The sequence below is a fragment of the Furipterus horrens genome, unplaced genomic scaffold (genome assembly GCF_987537825.1).
Source record: "Furipterus horrens unplaced genomic scaffold, mFurHor1.1.pri manual_scaffold_1, whole genome shotgun sequence".
Lineage (NCBI taxonomy): Eukaryota > Metazoa > Chordata > Mammalia > Chiroptera > Furipteridae > Furipterus > Furipterus horrens.
In genome coordinates, this window is record NW_028327171.1 from 167,026,003 (window position 1) to 167,034,080 (window position 8,078).

At 39.9% G+C, this 8,078-nt stretch overlaps 1 pseudogene; it reads right to left on the reverse strand.

Annotated features, from left to right (window-relative positions):
- Nucleotides 1-5,044: 5,044 nt before the first annotated feature.
- On the reverse strand, nt 5,045-6,372 carry LOC150022231 (actin, cytoplasmic 1-like; annotated as a pseudogene).
- Between the last annotated feature and the right edge of the window lie 1,706 nt (nt 6,373-8,078).

The window sequence follows — 8,078 nt, forward strand, 5'->3', positions numbered from 1 at the left end:
CATACGTGCTTTGTTGTGGTTGGTTCATGGAAATCAGGGACTCATGAGGTTGACACAATGCATTTGGTTTGTATATCTTTGCTCTCTTATTCTCTATTTTGCTTACTCTCTTTCTTTTCTTGCCATTGATTTGTGGAATAAACAGGATTATTTCCAGTAGAGGTTTCTTATCTTAGATATTTTATTTTATGTTATTCCTGTGTTGGTGCTAATTTTATTTTTTGTGGTGATAAAGGTCAGTGTGCTAATAGTATTTTCAGCACCCTTTGATTAAGGAAATACTCAATGATGAAAGGCTACTATAAAACCAGTAACACTTTTAAATTACTTTGTGTATGTATGTGTGTATGTACAAAACAGCTGAAAAATTGTAGATCAGTGGGTTCTCAAACTTTTTGTTCAGGACTCCTTTATACTCTTAAAATTACTGAGGAGCCACAATAAAATAAAAGCCCCTTGTTTATTGATATTTACTGTATCAGAAATTAAAACAAAAAATTTAAAAATTTATTTTAAGGTAATTAATATATTAGATGTTAACACAAATAATATATTTGTCAGAAACAAAATTTTTTCCCTAAAAGATTAGTGAGAAGAGTGATACTGTTTTACATCTTTGCAAATATCCATAATGTCTTGCTTGATAGAAGCCAACTGAATTCTTTTATCTATTTTGGTGTTTAAACCAGTACAATATAATTCACTGTATAGTCTCTGGAAACTTTGCCATACATTTTTGAGAGATTGGGAGTAAAAAAGGCAAAAAAGTCTTAGTGTTAATGTGAAAATGGTTTTCACCTCATGGAGTGTCTGAAAGGATTTTGGGACCCCTGTGGGTTCCTGGACCACACTTTGAGAACTACTGCTGTAGAATATTTATGTGTGGAAGACATTATTATTGTGTAGATAATGCTTAATGAAGGGATATGTATTTAAGGATCTCTTGTAAATAATTCTCAGCTCCCCCCTCTCTCCCTGAGCACCACAATTTCTTCCTCCCTATCCCAAGTTTGGGACTGGTAGTACAAAAATATCCTGTGGATGTGGTAATGGCATTTTAATTATGTTCTGTGTTATTTTTAAAAAGTGTTTAAAAGAACACTTCCCCTGCCAAGTCCCATAGTAAGCTCTGTAACTTTTTCATGAGAGTGGCACTGAAATAGTGGAATGGAAATGGGGAAACTTGGAAGAAGTTGGAAATATGGCTTCTAGTCTCAGGGCTATTTCCAACAAGCTGGGTGACCTTGGGCAAGTCATTTACCCTCACTGAACTTCTGTAACATAGAAAGGTTGGATCAGATTATTTTAAGGTCTTTTCCAGATCTTACATCTAAGAAATGCTCTTATGGCTCAAAAATAAGCCCATCCTGATGTTTCCTTTAACTCAGGGATGTTACACTGGCCTGACTCAGCAATTTTCAACTGGTGTGCTGTAAGAATTTTAAAAACATTCAAATCTGACTATTTAGTCAGGGGCACTGATCTCTTTTCCCTTAGGTTGTAAAAAAGAAAAGAAAAGAAAAAGAAAAAGAAAACAGCCAACACCACAAAAGCTATCTGGCGTGAATGAATCAAAAGTATACCTCTTTTTTTTTTTTTTTTTTGGTCTGGATTGGCAAAATATATAATTTTTTTTTTTTTTTTTTTTTTTTTTGGTGTGCTGCAGAATTTCAGCAATTAGTTTATATGTACCATGAGGTGAAAAAGGTTGAAAGTCACTAACTCACAATGGGAATCCACAATGGGAATCCACAATGGGAATCCACAGTGACCTGAGAAAAGAAGGTTATACCCTTTGTGGTTAGTCAGAGGCAAAGCAAGGATTGGATACACCACAGCAGACTCTGGATTGAAGAGCAATGAAGTAAGGGTCAGAGCCCCTTGGCAAGGAGTTTTGTGAAGATTTTCTACACCAATAGGTATGTTCAAAACAAAAACTAATGGCTAACTTTTTTTTTTCTCCTAAGATTTTTATAAGCATCCAAACTCTATTCCCTTAAGGTAGGGTTGGTAAACTGTAGCCCATGAACTGAGAATGGTTTATACATTTTCAGATGGTTGAAAAAAAAAAACCCAAAAGATAAATAAGACTTTGTGGCACATGAAAATTATGTGAAATTCAAATTTCAGTGCCTATCCCTAAAGCTTTATTGGAACACAGACACATTCATTTATGTAGTGTCAGTTAAGTTAATATGACAGACACAGTATGGCTTGCAAATACTTACTATCTGGCCTTTTATAGAAGTTTGCAGACCTGTGCACTAATATAAACCTACAATTTGCATTTAATGGCTGCTCTTTACAAGGCAGTCAACAAAGAATTCTAAAGCATCCATTCATATATATATACCTTCTTTGACATACATTGGTTCAAATTTTATGTTCTTTTTAGGTTCCAGTGAGTTCTGCTTTAAGTCTTTCTTTTATATAAAAACTAGGCCTCTACTCTGATGCCTTTAATTAGGCATCTCAATCCCTCTTCTGTGAAAGTTTGAGGGCTGTAGCAGGTGCTTGTCTGTGATCCACCCACCCCTCTTCATGTCTAGCTGAAAGCCCCATCCTGGCTTCTCCTACAGACTTCCTCAAATTCAAAACCACATGTACTCGGGCTTTCTATTTCTGAGGCAATTGTTGAGAGTGGCAGGAGGAAGATGTGACCCCCACCCCCCGTTTTTAAACTAGGGTTGTTAACTCACTAGGACAAGTTAAAATTTGCAGTTTTGTCACTTACAGTTTTCAGAGGTCTTCATTTCCCTCTTTTCGAGGAGATAGGCTGACATCCAAATGAGCTGGAGAATAAGTTAATTCAACTGTTAAATTGAAAAACAAAACAAAATGGTGGCTCTCTCTCTCTACATGGAAATCCCTGGAATTTTAAAACACATAGCTGTATGTTTTTAGCTATTTATTTTACCCAGGGTTTAATTTATAGAGGTATGAGTAAGTGAGGACATGGAGAAGTCAATGCCATTGAATGAACATTTACACTAGTTACTCAGGGTCCCTTGGGAAACACCAGGATAGTTAAGAGGCTAAAGACAGAAGGGAGGGGAAGTCATTAGACCAGAGTCTTTATTGGGGTTTCTGGGGGAATGGGAAGGCTGGGCCAAGTAAACAGTTTAGAATTGGTTAGTTTGAATAATTCTTTTGGGCCTTGAGGGCATAGGGGTTGTCTCTAGTTGCCTGGTACCTGGTTCTGGGTGTGATTTGGGGCAGGGGATATACTGGCTTGTTGTGTTAGATTTAGACAAGGAGCTATTTGGGGGTGTAGACTGGGGGACTGGTTGGTTTGCATATGAAAAGCATGCTCTTAGGCAAGTTGTTATTAACTTCAGGAATTAGCCTGCTTGGGAGGGGCAGTCTCTTCCTGGGTCTGTAAGGTCCCCAAATGCCAGAGTATCAGTAATACAGAACATAAAAAAATATAAATAATATAAGTTGGCTTTGTAATAAAGTGATGGCAAATAGACAAATATAGAATCTAAGGAAACACACTTATGTGTTTATTGGTATGATGGTTTTTAACATTAAAATCATACCTGTCAGAATGGCTATCATCAATAAATCAACAAACAAGTGTTGGCATGACTGTGGAGAAAAGGGAACCCTAGTGCATGTTTGGCGGGAATGCAGACTGGTGCAGCCACTATGGAAAACAGTATGAAGTTACCTCAAAAAATTAAAAGTGGAGCTGCTTTAATGACCCAGTGATTCCACTTCTGGGAATATATCCAAAGAAACCCAAAACACTAATTTGAAAGACTATATGCACCTCTGTGTTTATTGCAGTAGTATTTACAATAGCCAAGATTTGGAAACAGCCCAAGGGTCCATCAGTAGATAAGTGGATAAAAAAACTGTGGTACATTTACACAATGGAATACTACTTGGCTATAAAAAAGAAGGAAATTTTATCCTTTGTGGCCATATGAGTAAACCTGGAGGGTTTTATGCTAAGTGAAAAAAGACAGTCAGAGAAAGACAAATATCATATGATTTCACTCATATGTGGAATCTAGTGAACAAAATAAAGTAACAAACAAAATAGAAACAGATGCATAGATAGGGAACATATGGGTGGAAAAGGTGAAGGGATTAAGCAAAAACCCCAAAACCTCATAGACACAGAAAACAGTATGGTGATTACCGGAGAGAAAGGGGGATTGTGGGGGAGACAGAAGAGGGAGGATAAATCATGATAGAAGGAGACTTGACTTGGGGTGGTGAACACACAATATGGTATACAGAAGAGGTATTATAGAATTGTACACCTGAAATTTAATATGATTTTATTAACCAATGTTTCCCCAATAAATTCAATAAAAAAAAGAATCTGCAAATGAGTTTAAATTAATAATAAAAAGCATAGATACGATAAAATATAAAACCTGTATAAAAGTTTATAATGTGAAAATTAAAAAGCTTTTTACTCCTGTTCTTTTTCTTTTTTTCTTTAAGCTGCGCACTTTATTGAACTGGTCTTGAGTCAGTGTACAGGTAAGCCCTGGCTGCTTCCACACCTCAACCCACTCCCAGGGGGACCAAAAAGCCTCATACATCTCAAGTTGGGGACAAAAAAGGGGGCCATGATGGCTGACCATTCAAAATAAAACCAAAAGAACAAGTATTAGAGTGAAGAGTAAAAAAAATTGGATTACATCATTTACACAGAAGCAATGCTATCACCCTCCCCTGTGTGGACCCAGGCAAGGACTGGCCATTCTTAGGGAGAGCTGGGTGGCTTTTGGGCAGGCAAGGGACTTCCGGTAACAGTGTATCTCACAATATTTGGAATGACTATTAATAAAAAAGAACAATGTACAGAGTCCTCAGTTACATTGTAGAACTGTGGGGATGCTTGCTTCAACAAACAGACTGCTGTCACCTTCCCCATTCCACTTTTTAAATTGAATCAAATGCAAAAAAAAAAAACCCAAACAAACCAAAAACAAACCAAATAAAGCCATGCCAATCTCACTTTGTTTTCCACGCAAGTTAGGTTTTGTCAAGAAAGGGTATAACCAACTAAGTAACAGTTCACCTAGAAGCATTTGCAGTGGGCGGTGGAGGGACCAGACTCATTGCAGTCCTGCTTACTGACCCACATCTTCTGGAAGGTGGTCAGGGGGGGCGAGATGGAGCCACTAATCTGCATAAAGTAGTTGTACTCGGGGCGCAATGATCTTGATCTTTTTTTTTTGTTTGTTTGTTCCTAGGTTTTATTCAAGAACTCATAAAAAATGTGTCAGGTAAAGGAGTTTTAATCCCCCTTTTCCTACTCCTCTTCTCCTAGTTTATCTGTAAGTAACAATTCACAGCTCTCTTTGCTGTTAGCAACTATGCACGACCAGTCATTTAGATTATTCTTCAAGTACTTTTTGGTGAGATATTTCAAATATCTTTTGATAAAGGCACCTCAGAAGTTACAGCAATCTTATTCTTGCCTCTTTCGATGGTTACAACCTTCCACCAAGGTTCCCAGCTTTTCCATTCACTTTGATTTCTCCTAAAGGAACTGCTCAAAATTGGCAGCGTCCATGATTCCATCTTCTACAGGATGGGTGCAATCAAGGATGAGCTTCAAAACCTGCTTCTTTATTTTTGCCCCGCTTCGCCACAAGCTTTTTCACAGAAGCCATGGCAGCTGCTGATCTTGATCTTTATCATGCTGGGAGCCAGGGCTGGGATCTCCTTCTACATCCTATTGGCAATGCCTGGGTACATGGTGGTTCTACCAGACAGCACTGTGTGATGCAGCGGTCCTTACGGATGTCAACATCACACTTCATGATGGAGTTGAAGGTAGTTTCATGGATGCCTTCCCCTAGGAGGGAATGCTGGAAGAGGGCCTCTGGGTAGTGGAACCACTTTGTAGCCAATGGTGAGGACCTGACCGTCGGCATGTCCCTCATAGATGGGCACAGTGTGGGTCACCGCATCACCAGAGTCCATCACAATGCCAGAGGCATACAGGGACAGCACAGCCTGGATGGTTTTGTACATGGCTGGGCTGTTGAAAGTCCCAAACATGACCTGGCTCATCTTCTCATGGTCAGGGAGGACTTGGTGAGCAGGATGGGTGCTCCTTGGGGGCCACACATAGCTCATTGTAAAAGATGTGATGCCAGATTGTCTACATGTTGTCACAGCTGTATTCAATGGAGTACTTCAGGGTCAGGATGCCCCTCTTGCTTGGGCCTCATCACCCACATTGGAGTCCTTCTGGCCCACACTCACCATCACGCCCTGGTGCCAGGGGCACCCTGCAATGGAGGGGAAGATGGCTCTGGGGGCATTGTCACCGGTGAAGCCAGCCTTACACATGCCAGAGCCATTTTCGACCACAAGCGCAGCAATATCATCATCCATGGTGAGCTGGAGGTGGAGCAGAGCAGCGAAGGTGGAAGAGTGGCAAAGGCAAGGCCTGTGCTTGCAGGTGGATGAAGTCTCAGCAGTCTTCACTCCTGTTCTTAATCCCATTTCTTAATTAACCACTATTAGCATCTTCCTAGAGGCTTTGCATGTTGATCTGTCACACTTAGAGCAAAAGCAGTGTTCTCAGATGGTCAGCAGGCCTTGTTACCACCCTCTCCTTTACTCCTGTTTGCCCCATTCCTTCTCCCCATCATCTGGAACCCTCCAGGCATGCTCCTGCCTCAGAGCCTTTGCTTCTAATTCCCAGGCTCTTCCTCCTGATAGCAGCCTCACTCTCCCATCACTTCCCTGTTCTTTACTCAAACACTCCTCCAAGGAGGTGGTACCGAAAACTGCACCTTCCTCTCACTTCTATTTCCCTTCCCTGATTTCTTTTTATCCTTTGCACGTTTTTACGTTGTGCATGTACCTTTTGCTTATTTCTGTTGTTTATTATCTGCCTTCCCTACAGGAATTAGTTAAGTTCTGTGTAGGTAGGGGTTTTTTGTGTAGTGCTGATGAGATGCTCAATAAATATTTCTTGAATGAATGGATGACTGGCAAACACAATTATACAGCATATATTTATTTGTATACTATTTTAACAAGTGGGATCATATTATAGTACAGTCTCCCACTTTCTTTTCCTCCAAGAGAGATCTTGGATATTTTTTCATGTTAGCACATCTCGAGGCAGTTCATTCTTCTAAGCAGCAGTATAGTATTCCAGAGTATAGATAAACCATAACCTATATAACCCACCGTTTACTGATGGCCATTAGGATGTTGAGAATTTCACAGTTTCCTACAACAGCAACAAATCAAGGAATAGAATGCATACCAGGTTCAGGGAGTAGAAGTTGTTCCAGAGCTGACTAGGAGACTATTGGTCATTTTCTCACTTTCTTGTGCTATAATTTATATTCTCTTTTAATCCTGGCTATTCGGTCAGAATAAGGTTGCTCACATGAAGTATAGGCAGAGATGGATGTTGGGACCATCACATGTACTTATAATAATTCTACATTAATAATCAGTTACTAGAGCTTTGCACAGGAAGGCTACAGGCATGTGGGAGGATCCCTTCATTTTCAATGACCCAGGTCGGCTCATTTATTCACACTTGCATCTGGTCCTATATGCTCCTTGCTGAATAGTCCATTCAGCTACCAGGTACTTACAAAATTAATACCGGATGCTCCTTGTGCTGGACAATTTCTCTTCTTAGTAATCACGTCTTTTATTTTCTATTCATTTAAACCCCACTTGTTACTCTTCTTTTCCTTTAGAGCCTAGTCATGTGGTCTCTTTCCCCATTGAAATCTGCCCAATCTCTGACATCTTCCATACAGAAGTTCAAACCTCATCTCTCAATGGTGCTTGATGATAAGGCCTTCATCTTACCTTTCATTTCCTCCCTGGCCCTGGACCAGTCCAGCTGTTCCTTCCCAGCGTCTCTGTCACTTTAATCTGTTTCTGCCTCTGATCTGAGCTTGTTACACCTGCAAACCCAGCCCAAGTAATATGCTCTTCCTCCCTAAACTTCAGAAATCTCATCTGCTTCCCTGAGTGATTCCAGCTTTTCTAGCTCTTTCAGCCTTTCTATCCCATCCAGCCTTCCCTAGGTGATTCCAAAGGCTACTCAGCTGTGTTCTCTTGGG